Source organism: Sinohyriopsis cumingii, chromosome 5 (assembly GCF_028554795.1).
Source record: "Sinohyriopsis cumingii isolate HCF-2022 chromosome 5, ASM2855479v2, whole genome shotgun sequence".
Taxonomy (NCBI): Eukaryota; Metazoa; Mollusca; class Bivalvia; order Unionida; family Unionidae; genus Sinohyriopsis; species Sinohyriopsis cumingii.
In genome coordinates this window covers 14210906-14223313 of record NC_142965.1, presented here as the reverse complement: position 1 = coordinate 14223313, position 12408 = coordinate 14210906, and the positions used below count along the sequence as shown (strand labels likewise).

At 36.0% G+C, this 12408-nt stretch overlaps 1 protein-coding gene across 1 annotated transcript in view; it reads right to left on the bottom strand.

The window, feature by feature from the left end:
* The window catches only part of LOC149798666 (uncharacterized), a 29777-nt gene extending 19460 nt beyond the window's left edge, over positions 1-10317 (bottom strand). The window contains exon 1 of the mRNA XM_089956960.1: positions 10196-10317. The gene's annotated coding sequence lies outside the window, so the exon portion shown is untranslated. The remainder of the gene's footprint in view (positions 1-10195) is intronic.
* Positions 10318-12408: the final 2091 nt, after the last annotated feature.

The window sequence follows — 12408 nt, the reverse complement described above, 5'->3', positions numbered from 1 at the left end:
ACCGTACGCGAGCACACACACACACACACACACATATACACACAGAGGGAAGAGGAAAAAACAAACCCCAAATATACTATCAACACAGAAGGGAGATAATACAAACCCCAAATAAACTATCCACACAAACGTACGCGAACGCATACAAACCCCAAATATACTATTCACACAACGTCGCTAACGCATACAAACCCCAAATATGCTATCCACACTCGGGAGGAAGAAGAAAAAATCAACCAAATATACGATCTACACAACGTACGCGAACAAACACACACACACACACATACACACACACAGAGGGAAGAGTCAAAAACAAACCCCAAATATACTATCAACACAGAAGGGAGATAATACAAACCCCAAATAAACTATCCACACAAACGTACGCGAACGCATACAAACCCCAAATATACTATTCACACAACGTCGCTAACGCATACAAACCCCAAATATGCTATCCACACTCGGGAGGAAGAAGAAAAAAACAACCAAATATACGATCTACACAACGTACGCGAACAAACACACACACACACACATACACACACACAGAGGGAAGAGGCAAAAACAAACCCCAAATATACTATCAACACAGAAGGGAGATAATACAAACCCCAAATAAACTATCCACACAAACGTACGCGAACGCATACAAACCCGAAATATACTATCAACACAGAGTGAAGAAGAAAAAGTTTTTTGAAAGCACCTAAGCCCTCACCTGCAATGACCAACTCTGCCAAACACCTACACCCCACTCCCCACTCCCAACACTACAAAACCCATTTAACCCGTTATTTTATGGCATCAGTGTGTGATTTAGGAAACATCAAGACACAAAATGATGGATGAATAGACTGACTATTGTTTACCGACTTGCATGCCTAAAGAGCGTACGTGAAGGAAAACATCCTTCCATTTCAATTCTAACTAAAACATGATCCAGAGGGATAGAGAGAGGTGAAAGAGCACAATTTCATAAAGTGTGAGTAAAAACAAAACACGCCATCCTTATTATACAATGTCAAGACCACGAGACACCTACGTTTTCTTTCTGGTCTATTCTCTTTTAGAAGGTAGTATGAAATTTCACATCAGGGCCAACGCATCGGCTCACATTGTCAATTTTTCCATTTCCATGTCTTTACTGGCACAAGTTCTTCATCATCTTCAATTTCTTCTTCTTCTGAATCCCTCTTCTCTTTTTCGTCTTGTTTTTGTTTCTTCTCTTTTCTCGTAGGGCACTGAATTCCAGTGTCCTTTCTCCTGACAACGATATTAGGTATCTTGACTTTTGTCTCTCTTTCTTAGACGAAGCAGGTATTCTGGAGACAAATACCCATTTACCTTTGCAGATATAGCAAACTTCATTAGCACTTACACACTTTCGTATGACTCTCATCAAATCAACGATCAAAAGAGTAAGTTTTGTTGCCACTTTCGCATGTGAATTATGCTTTCGTATGACTTTTAGCAAATATTTGACCAGCAGGTCGATCTGTGCTGACTCTTCCATCTTCTTGATCGTTTGAGAGCGGAATGAATACTCTGACGCTAAGACACTCTCCTTATATACAGGGACCTGCTGCGTATGAAACCTAGTCAAATGTAATTTTGCAATAAGATGAAACGATTTCATTGAGGAAGTAAAAAGCAATGATGTACCGTATCGCCTCACACAAAACCTGAAGTGTTAGTTCAAATCCGTGTCAGCGATTTCGAAGACGACATAACTGAGCTTTAATCAATGCTCGCCAATTATGCCACAAAACCACGAGTCCTGATTCACGCCAAAAGAAATTTCGTTCGGTCCATAAAAAATAGTATCATATCTGAGAAACGCAAAAAGGAACTTCCAGAAAACTGAGAAAGACGGCTTACACCTACAACGTAAATGTATGAGTTCAAGTAGTGCGTAAAACTTAGTCAAATTAAATTTTTATATTCAAGACGAAACGATCTCTTTTCAAACAAGAAAGCAGACACCAAGCGACAATGGCGATCCGTGTCACACAACACTTTTCAAAATGTATATGATCAGAGGTTTGTTCTAGCGATCTGCACGGTTAAACTAAATGTTGATGTATTTTGCAATAAGACGGACACAGTTTCCATGGGATCGCACATGGTACGAATGTTCGTGCATTAGTTTAATTTTTAAAAATATTTTTTTTATATAAATCGCCTATAGGATAGACCTAGTAAAGCATGGCCATTCTCGTCACTGTCTGAATAGCTACTCAAGTCAATTCGAAGGGAACGCGGTAAGAAAATAAGTATAGCCAATGAAATGGCTTACAACGGGTGATGCATTGTTTTGTTCTAGGACTGTGTGGCATAATAATCCCTATGTTCTTGCGTTGTTACCATTACAGTGCAGACAGACTGAAATGTGAACTTACAAGCCCTCTTTGTGTGTGTTGTACCATTTCCTCTTACCACATCAAAATACTGAGCGTCACAGTATTGGTTCGCGTTTTCAAACTGACCATTTTTTTTATATCTCACTTAAACATTTCGACATAAACACTCACACTCACATCGGTAGAGTCAGAACAGACGTGTTACAGTATTGAGGGGCATGTTATCTTTTCGTTTTCAAACTAATAAATTTGGGGCTTGTATGAAGTAAAGAACCGAAAGTACAGTGAAACTCAAGGATGATGACCCAATCTGTCTGTCTATTGATGCGTGTATTTACTTAAGAAGAAATATGACCTCTAAAACACAAAGAGATACGGCAAGCATGATTAGATCAAACACAACGATGTTTTCCTTCACGCCCGTGTAATTTAGAGTTTCAATCGTCTTTGAAGACAAACTTGGTCTCCTTTTGTAGGGCTTGAAATAATAAAAGAAACTAAAAAATCTTAAGCACTTTGCTATAGATAATTTCATCAACAGACTAAACAACATAAATACCGTTACAACAATAGAAAGCCTTAAATCTTCTATCAAAAAGAAATGCATGAAAAAAATTAAAGATTAACGATAACTAACCAATGAAACCGAATTTAACAAAGGCAATGACATGTGAAGAAATGCCTCTCACTTTGGAAAGGTAGGCGAATGTACTCTGTCATGCACCATCAACTTGAAAAAAATTATAAACAGAGAGAAACCTGAATTCAAAATTCAGTTGTTTCTTTTTCTTCAAAATTGTTTCGTTTCTTTTTTCTTTTTTTGGAACAAATCTAAGCACTAATATAGAGTGGAAAAGGGAATATGCACATACAAGCTTTGATATTTCTGAAAAAATGAGGGGATATTCCTAACGTTCATAACCACCTATATATGCTTGGACTTGTCTGTGACTTATCCACAAAACAAGATGTACATATTTCTGGTCAAGCTGCAAGTGTGTGCGTGTTTTTGAAAATGGTAAAAATGGGATATACAATTTTCTCGTGACACTTATAAAGTGAAGAGTCTGTGCAAGTGTCAAAAGCCAAAGTCATATAAGTTTTGTATTTTGTACGGCTTGTAAAGATTTCCACTTTAGAAAATGTGAAGTATCACAAGTTATTATCACAAACAGAAGTGGAACATAGGGGCTTGCAAGAAAGAAAATAACCCAGACAGTTGGTGTCATCAAGAGTGCTAGAGACGGTACCCGAATTTGCTTGCTTTCTTACTTGAATTAAAGTGATTTTCGCTCTAATGGAGCATGTATCACTGGTTTAATAACGCACCGCGTGATTTTTAATTACTCCTGGGGAAGGAAAGAGAGCCTCATCCCCCCAGGCTTTTATGTACTCACAGACTACTTTTAAATTTAGCCAATCAGGTGTAGGACTAACTAGTCCTTAACAACCTGACTGAAAGGCTTTAAACATGAGTGGGAATTGTCTCACCACACACTCATTTTTCTGTCCGAGCGTGGTAAAGGAGGAAAAAGGTGCTCAGCAAGACAGCCATGGATGTTAAGTACTCACCAAAACGCTAGCCCTTACTTATTTCAAATCAAGTCGTGTCACCAAAAAAGACGACGTGTACGACATCAAAGGCATTGTCAAACGCAGAATGCCTCAGTGCTAACTGGATAGGTCTGCATTTCTTGCTCCCGCTGCTGTTGCGTATATTTCTTCCCTCCACACCGAGTTCTGGGCCTAATTCTTTAAATTTCGTTGTACCCGAACTTACATTATCCATATTATCACCAACAAAAAAAAAAACAAAAAACGCACAGACCTAAAAGAAACACTCACTCACTTTTTACAGAACATTACTATTTTTAAAATTTTGATAAGCGACGGAAACGAACAACTTAGAGTCACACTTTCTAACCAAGATAAAGAAATCATGTGCTGATAGACTCACTTCTGTATTTTTTCTTCTAACTGACTAACATATCATAGGCAATGGAATGTTATTTCTTTTCGAGAGTATGGGGTAGCCCTGAAATTTTTTTGGGAACTTGAATTTATGGCGATCGCTTCAAGTGTGTGTGTGTGTGTATGTGTGTGTTTGTGTGTGTGTGTGCGTATGTCTGCGCGCGTACGTTGTGTGTGTGTGTTTGTGTGTGTGTGTGTGTATTGGTCTCTGTTTGTCCCTATAAAAACTCACTTTATCCCTATCAGATACACTCTACCTACCTACCTGCAGTAGCGTGTATTCAGGTCAGCCACTTGCAACACTGTTGCCATTCATCCCCTAGTGTTCAGTACAGTGACGTCACTGACGCTGGAAATTTTGAGACTATAAATATCGACTTGGGGATTTCCACATTTTGTAGCTATATATATATACTAGAATTCATAAACAGGAACGTCACTCAAGCTGAGGCTATAAAAAGATAGTGGGATTTTCCAAAGGAAAAACCCACAAGTTGGAGCTATAAATAGATAGTGGGATTTCATAGGAATTTCAGCTGATTATAGATACATAGGTATTTATTCACGATCGTCACAGAAGTTGATATTGTAAGTAGTTACTAATTTTATCCATTTTAGTCTAAACCATTGTAACTTAATTTTCGGGGATATGTTTATTTTCCTTTAAATTCTGGGACAATTTCGTCATTTTAGCGTTACTTTTAGTCATATCCATTTTGTCGTTGAGCATTTCCTTGATTATAGCTATTTATAGCATCATTACAATTATGGAAATTTTTGAACACCCCAGCAAGATTTCAGGTCTTGGTAATGCTTTATATATAAATCTCACGCTTGTACTAGTGTATGTATGTTTCTGTCTCTGTTGTGTTTGACCCTCTACCATCATTGTCCCTAGACAATCCCACCATGTTCAATTCCCCTTGACGCTATACAGACCCACCATGTTCAATTTCCATATGTTAAATTCCCCTAGTCCCTAGATAGACCCACACTCTATTCCCATGTTCAATTTCCCTTGACGCTATAAAGTCCCACCCTGTTTAAATTCCTTTGACGCTAAACCGTCCCACGATTTTTCTCCATGTTAATTTCCCTTGTCGCTAATCTCACCCACGATTTTTCTCCATGTTAAATTTCCCTTGACGCTAATCTGTCCCAGGGGTCTCTGTAATGCTAATTCCCATTGACGCTAATGTATCCCACCTTACTACTCATGTCGCACGTGTGTATCGTTCGCTACAGTCTTCGTGATAAATTAATCGATGACCCATGGATACATGAAACAGGAACAATTGACCTTGATTCACATGAAGGTCCTGGAATTCATTGGACCGCTTATTACATCAATCCAGGCAGCGTCACCTATTTTGATTCTTTTGTACTGCGAGAAGTCATTACATATATATCCATCAAACTTTCTCAATCGCTCTGGATATCAACGCAACCAACACAAACCGCGACAGATCCACCCGTCTGTGGACTAGACGCCATATAGGTACATGCCATTTTCACTAACGCCACCAAACCTTTTGCTGTGTTACGTGAATAGGCGGGATGCAATCTTTGTAACGCCACGAGTTAGCGAGCCACCAATTAAACTTGCTGTAATTATAACATTAAATCCAATAATTACCACAGGTATTTATGGACGATCCAAATATATCAAAATTTGCCAGAAAAGATTATTGAGCCGCGTTGATAAACTTCACAGGAATAAATAAAGATGAATTTGTTATTTTTCAAGAACAATTCGACCAAATAAAAACCAGCAAAGTTTAAGTGATTGAATTCAAACGAGTTAGGTAAAATTCGATACTGTAGATTATCCCGAGCGTTCTTCAGCACCGAAAAAAGAGACATAATTTATATCACCGGCGATCACCGGAGATATAATAAAAAGAGAGAATGAACATGAACAAGAACCCAGTAGTTACAGTGCGTGACTCATAACGAGACCGTGTACTTCGAACAGGTATCGTTATATTTCACTACAAGCGTCACGTAGGAATCCTCACGAAGAATAATCGCGAAGTTGATTATTTAACTGCAAGAACACACCAGCGTCATTGTTAATGTATATGTGATAAGAGTGAATATATATGTTATAAGTATCTTACTAGTTTACCTGAGCGCAATGTTATTTTTCGAGTGCCATTACATGGTAAGACAAAATTCATCGCTATTCTCTAGCGGCCCACCCACCCACTCCCTTTGCTTTGCTCGGATAGACACCCTTTGACTCCAGTGGAGGATCAATACAAATGAAAAAAGAAACTCTGGATATCATAGTCATGGGAAGTTGTTTCTTTGATGCTTAGATGTCGTTTCAAACTTACTACCGGATAACAAAAGTCTAGCAAAAGCAGACTATATTCAATGTATTGATCTATTTTGTATACATAATCACGAAAGCATTTAGTGTAAAAGTATTTGTAGAATTCTAGCATTCTCGCAATGATCAACCCTCAGCATAATCGACTTGAGAATATAAATAAAGCAGAAGCTACATTAAGCACCGAAATTAATCTACGCCAACAAATACTTCAGCGATATAAACGCGACAGTAGGATAATCGATATCGCGCGAGGTATACCATCTGCGGTAACAGTGGGCCTTGATGCAATAACATACTAGCGTCATTGTTAATGTATGTGATAGGGACAATATATATATATATATATATATATATATATATATATATATATATATATATATATATATATATATATATATATATATATTCACGATTCTGTATTTTTAAGCAAGTAACAGAAAAGACCTAAACCGACAAGTGAAAATTGTAAAATGAAATTACGGTATTGCTATATAAATCCCAAATAACCCAAGAATTTCTATCACACGTACCAATGCTTAATGTCCTGAGTAAACTTTTGTGGTATTCCAAATGAATCTAACCGTGGAAGTCTTGATGTACCTTTGGTGGCCTGATTCGTAATTATGTGCCGAGAATCTTTTAATGAATCACATTAACTCAATCCAAGTATGTATCCTTCTCTGAAGTTCACTATAAATTAATGTCTCTTATTCCCAAGAAAGCTATTTTTGAGCTGTTTTTATTTCGAGAGAATAATTTCTAGATAAACACGTTTACATAGTCCTCTACTTGACCTCAGGTCACTATTAGCATTTTCCCAAAAAATGTATTACATAATGGATAATTTCATTCTGGGATTTGTATACTGGCAACGTATTGCCTGCATGCAGTTTGGAGGATTCACATGACATCAGAGTTTCCGTCATTTTTCCCGACCACAATTTGCGCTACACAATGGAACATTTCCTCGTATACAAAAGTGGCATAAATCACACGAAACAGGACCACCACCCATTCTCGCACTGTCGGCATGTGTCCAACAATGTCCATTGCTACACTGCTAGCCACAAAGCTTGGTTTTCCCCATTTGGAGCCTTTTTGCGTTGATTCTTTCCAGCCATATGTATTAATATTATATTTCGTCTAATAAATTTGTATGTGTACCAGCATTGGGGTGGATAGGCCGATTCAGCGTTTTATTTCCAATATTTTCTTGGCAATGTTCTTGCACAACGGGACGAATCCTATTGAAAAGAATGTATTTTCTGGTCACGGTTTAGCGTTTTTATAACCAGTATGTGTAACAGCCAATAACAATATACCGGGAAATAAATAGATTTCAGTAGGAGCCGTCCATTTGTCAATTGGATGGTCAAATATCATTTTTCGAGGACCTAACCGCCCTGACTCCCCTGATGCTAGGTAAAAAGACAGATAAGGAAATACAGAAATTTTATGAATCTATATCAAAGGATGTATGGATTGAGCTACCTACATGTATGGGTATTTATTTTGTGATGCGAACATTCTACATGCCATCTGATGTGAATCAGTCTTTTGCATAAAAGGAAGGAATTAGATCACAATGGGAAAATATTCTTGGTATATAAAGATGTGAAATGAGACCTAGTATGATCAATGAATGCTAATGATATTTGCATATAATAAACAACCCATGAGTTTATTCACTTCTTCTTAATAACGTCATATCATATATTCCTATTTAGATTTAAAAAAATGTAAAGTAATGGCATAAAAACCCGATGAAGTTGGAGATCAACATAATGGGCTCCTTTTACTTCTTGACAGAGACAGAGGAACTACACGCCCACTGACAGCTGGAATGAGGTAAAACTAGTCAGTAACACTCAGACAGACTTTTGGGCAAATATATTGTACACATACACATGCACAATCATAAGTACTTCTAACATATGTAGGTGCAAGTTGCATGGTAAATTAAACTATATTATCTAAAAAAGTGGTCTCTTATTGATTCACAACAATGGTCCCACTTAAGCTGTCACTCACGTCATTTCCTTTACTGTAGTTTTGTAGATTATGATATTTGTTTTTCTTATCAGTAACGAAAGCAGAAAGTGCAAGAAGATTAGTATAAACCAGTACATACATACATATATATATATATATATATATATATAGTATTATATTTCCTTTCATAGCAGGTATAGTAGTACAGAAACTGGCTAACAAGATGACGCATGCAGATATATTTGCTAGAAGTAAAAGTGGGTATTTGAAAGAAATGAAAGAGGATGCCAAATACATACATGCATACATACATACATACATACATACATACATACATGCATACATAGCTCTCTTGCCTACAAACTTTATTTTATTTTCATTTTATCTATTCAAAGAATCATCAACATGCAGTTGCATTGCGTGGTCACAATTTAAACTATACACTTGCTTTTAAATATTGCATGTGTCAAAACCGCACATCTATGGTCAGTTGTATTCTGCGTCTCTACGATTACTATCAGATATGAAAGATTACATTGCGTTAACATCAAAGCCGTGAACATTTTACATGGGTAATTTCATGCCTCGTGCGTAGCACATACAAACACAAACACCTACAAACATATATTTGTGCCATATATAAATAAATAGTTTACTGCCTTGCACCATAATGCATGTCTTTATATGCTTTCATATACGTGTTTTAAGTGACGCCATCAATATATTGAATCCTACTTAACTTCGTTTGTAAATATATACATATTAGTATACGTCACAAAGGTTTTTCTTAATTGAAATGTCCTTGCAATTAGTTTATATGCAGAATAAATTTAGGTTCATTCTTGCAAGCTATGAAGCTACTTCGAGGTCTATGCTGAGCGAGGGTCTGGTAAAGGTATGCATAATTGAGTTTTATTTATTGGTATTGATGATTTTTTATATGTTTCCTTTTACCATTCATACATTAAGTTATATTTATAATATATGTTCATAAGTGATGAAAGTAATATAACTGTACTTCACTTACAGAGGTGGTAGAATATATTGACGTAAAATCTGCCCCTTCTACGCACATAAAGAATTAGTATTATTGTGTTACGATTTACAAGATTATCATCCGACATAAAAAAACAATATTACCTGTAAAACCATTTTTGTGGCTGGTAGCAAACCATGAATAAAGATGTAGAGTATTTGCACTTATGGCAACTAAATTTCCATCACGAACGCTGATTAAATTGTTAGTCGAAGGGCGGCTTTACCAGACTTTTCTGTAAGCCCTTGCTTTAGAGTGTTGCGAACGTTTGCATAGACGTTTAACAAGGCGTCTTAAGACCAATATGCCACAAAGTCGCGAGAGAAGTATAATTAAACGATACTAATGTTCTAAATCCAAAATGAACATGACAATAATTATATGAGCTGTTTAAATTTTAAAACATGAACATATGATATTCAGGTGATATTCTTCACCCGTTCAAGATAAAACTACTTGGAAAGCATGAAATAAAGTAATGTCATAAAGTACCTTATTTGTGTTTTGTTCCTGTCTGTATCGATGGATCGTCAAAATATATTAAACTCGTCGTCGAATTAAATTGTCCCTTTCCGCAGACTCGAAACAAAACGTAGCTTCTTGTATGAATCTACTAAAAAGAGTAATAGGGTTTCCTTAGTTATAACAATGCGACCGCTGTGAGGTAATATCCATTAGGTGGGTATTGAAACAGGAAGCAACCTGTTAGGACTGAAAAGGTGTTACTTTAAAAGCTATGTTGGTCCGTTACCATACAATAAAGCATTGTTACTATCATTCCTTGTTGATACAATCGTATGCAAATGACGACATATTCCTAAAAGACACACAATTATTCAGACGAAATTAATCTAGTATGGACAGGATAGATATACAAATATTTATTTAAGGCTTGTTCGTACTAGCAGAAATGAATTTTGTACATCGATAGAAACATATGGATTGTAAACGATTCGAGTGAATGCCTCCAAAACATTATATATTTCAAGATCGTGTGTATTGTACAATAGAAAAAACTTTGTTAAACTGCCAAAGCCTGACACGTTGATGTCAGCTTTTCTAATATAGTATTCCATAAAAATTACATGATTATATTCATTAGCCTAAATCTACGCCTGTGATATTACGTACACACTGTATTTCACACAATTAGACAAATAATAAGTTACAAAAAACGCAAACGTAACTTGTGGAACATTTGGTCACATTCCCATATGTATTCTTTGAAGAGTTTGCACATTATGAAATTTCTCAGAAGAATGGTATTGTTACATATCTGTCTGTAAAATAAATATGGGACACATAGACTATGATAGAAAAAAGAACATGTCATTCTCGATTGCTTTGCATAGTAAATCAACACGCTTTATAACATGCATCCACCGTTCCTACCCTAAGAATAATAGAATGACCGCAAAAGCGTTACAAATTGTTTAGTGCTGAGACTACATACAACGTTTCGGTCCGCAAAGGTTCGAAAATCTCACTATACTTTGCATTCTTTAACATTTAACCTTTGATTCAAATATAAAGGCCACAAGGGTGGGAATATTGATTAATATAAGTAATGCACAAGGTTTTCATTTCATACGAAATAAATAAGTGCTGTATTTAGTGATGTTCAATTCACCCGGGGGGTGGGGATGAAAGCGATAAGACATGGAAGAGTGAAGGGTACAATTAGAACTAAAGTGTCGTGATATCATTTTTTTTCAGCACCCTCTTCATGCTTTTCATGTTGGGAAAGAAAGTAACTGCATTGCTGTTCACTAGGTTTATCTACAAAGCAATTACTTGAGTATGATATTGGGATATCCATGCTTAATAAAAATACACAGCACGCAATTAAACAGGATACACTAATTGAACAGTAATATCAGATGGAATATGCATTACTGAAAATTACTACAATCTGCATAGACAACATGACTTATGAATTTTATAATATTTAGTATAAAAAGAATCAACCCAGTCAATATGAACACCTCAGAAAATAATCTTGAAAACATTTACTCCCGATGAATATGTATTTTAATCAAATGTTGTCAGTCGTTATATTTTATCTGCTAACTTGCTAAATTAAAGGAAGAAAAGATAAGAAAAAGAAGAAGAGGAGAAGAAGTCATGGATGCTGTTCATGACAAGGATGTTGATTGACGATAAGAGTTGGTAATTGTTTCAAATGTCTTATTTTGCTTGAAATAGCATACACAAAGGTGGTGTTCTATGTACAAATTAATATATTAAAATCGTGATCTTCTGGCATAGGTAACTTAATAATAGAAGAGATGTCCAATGTATATGAGATATAAGGTACTTTACTACTCGCATTTTTTTATTCGAACAATGTTCATAAACTTGTGAATTATTACCAATTTTAAGGTGATTTAAAACGCTCTTTACTTGATCCAAATATTTGGCTATTATTACGTTATTACATAACAGCAACTTATATATTGTTCCATCTACTTTGTAGTCATAAACGTTTTGTCTGTACTGGAGAGCGTTCTGTAACAAGTGTAGAAAATATAGTCGAAAAGCATCTGATAAATACCAAAATTATATAAGTGGGTGGATATGGGTATGGGTGTGAACCATTGTTAGTTCAAAGACGTTTTGTTTCCTCATCTGTTACCCATCATGTGTGTTAGTTAAAAGACGTTTTATTTCCTCATCTGTTACCCATCATGTGTGTTAGTTAAAAG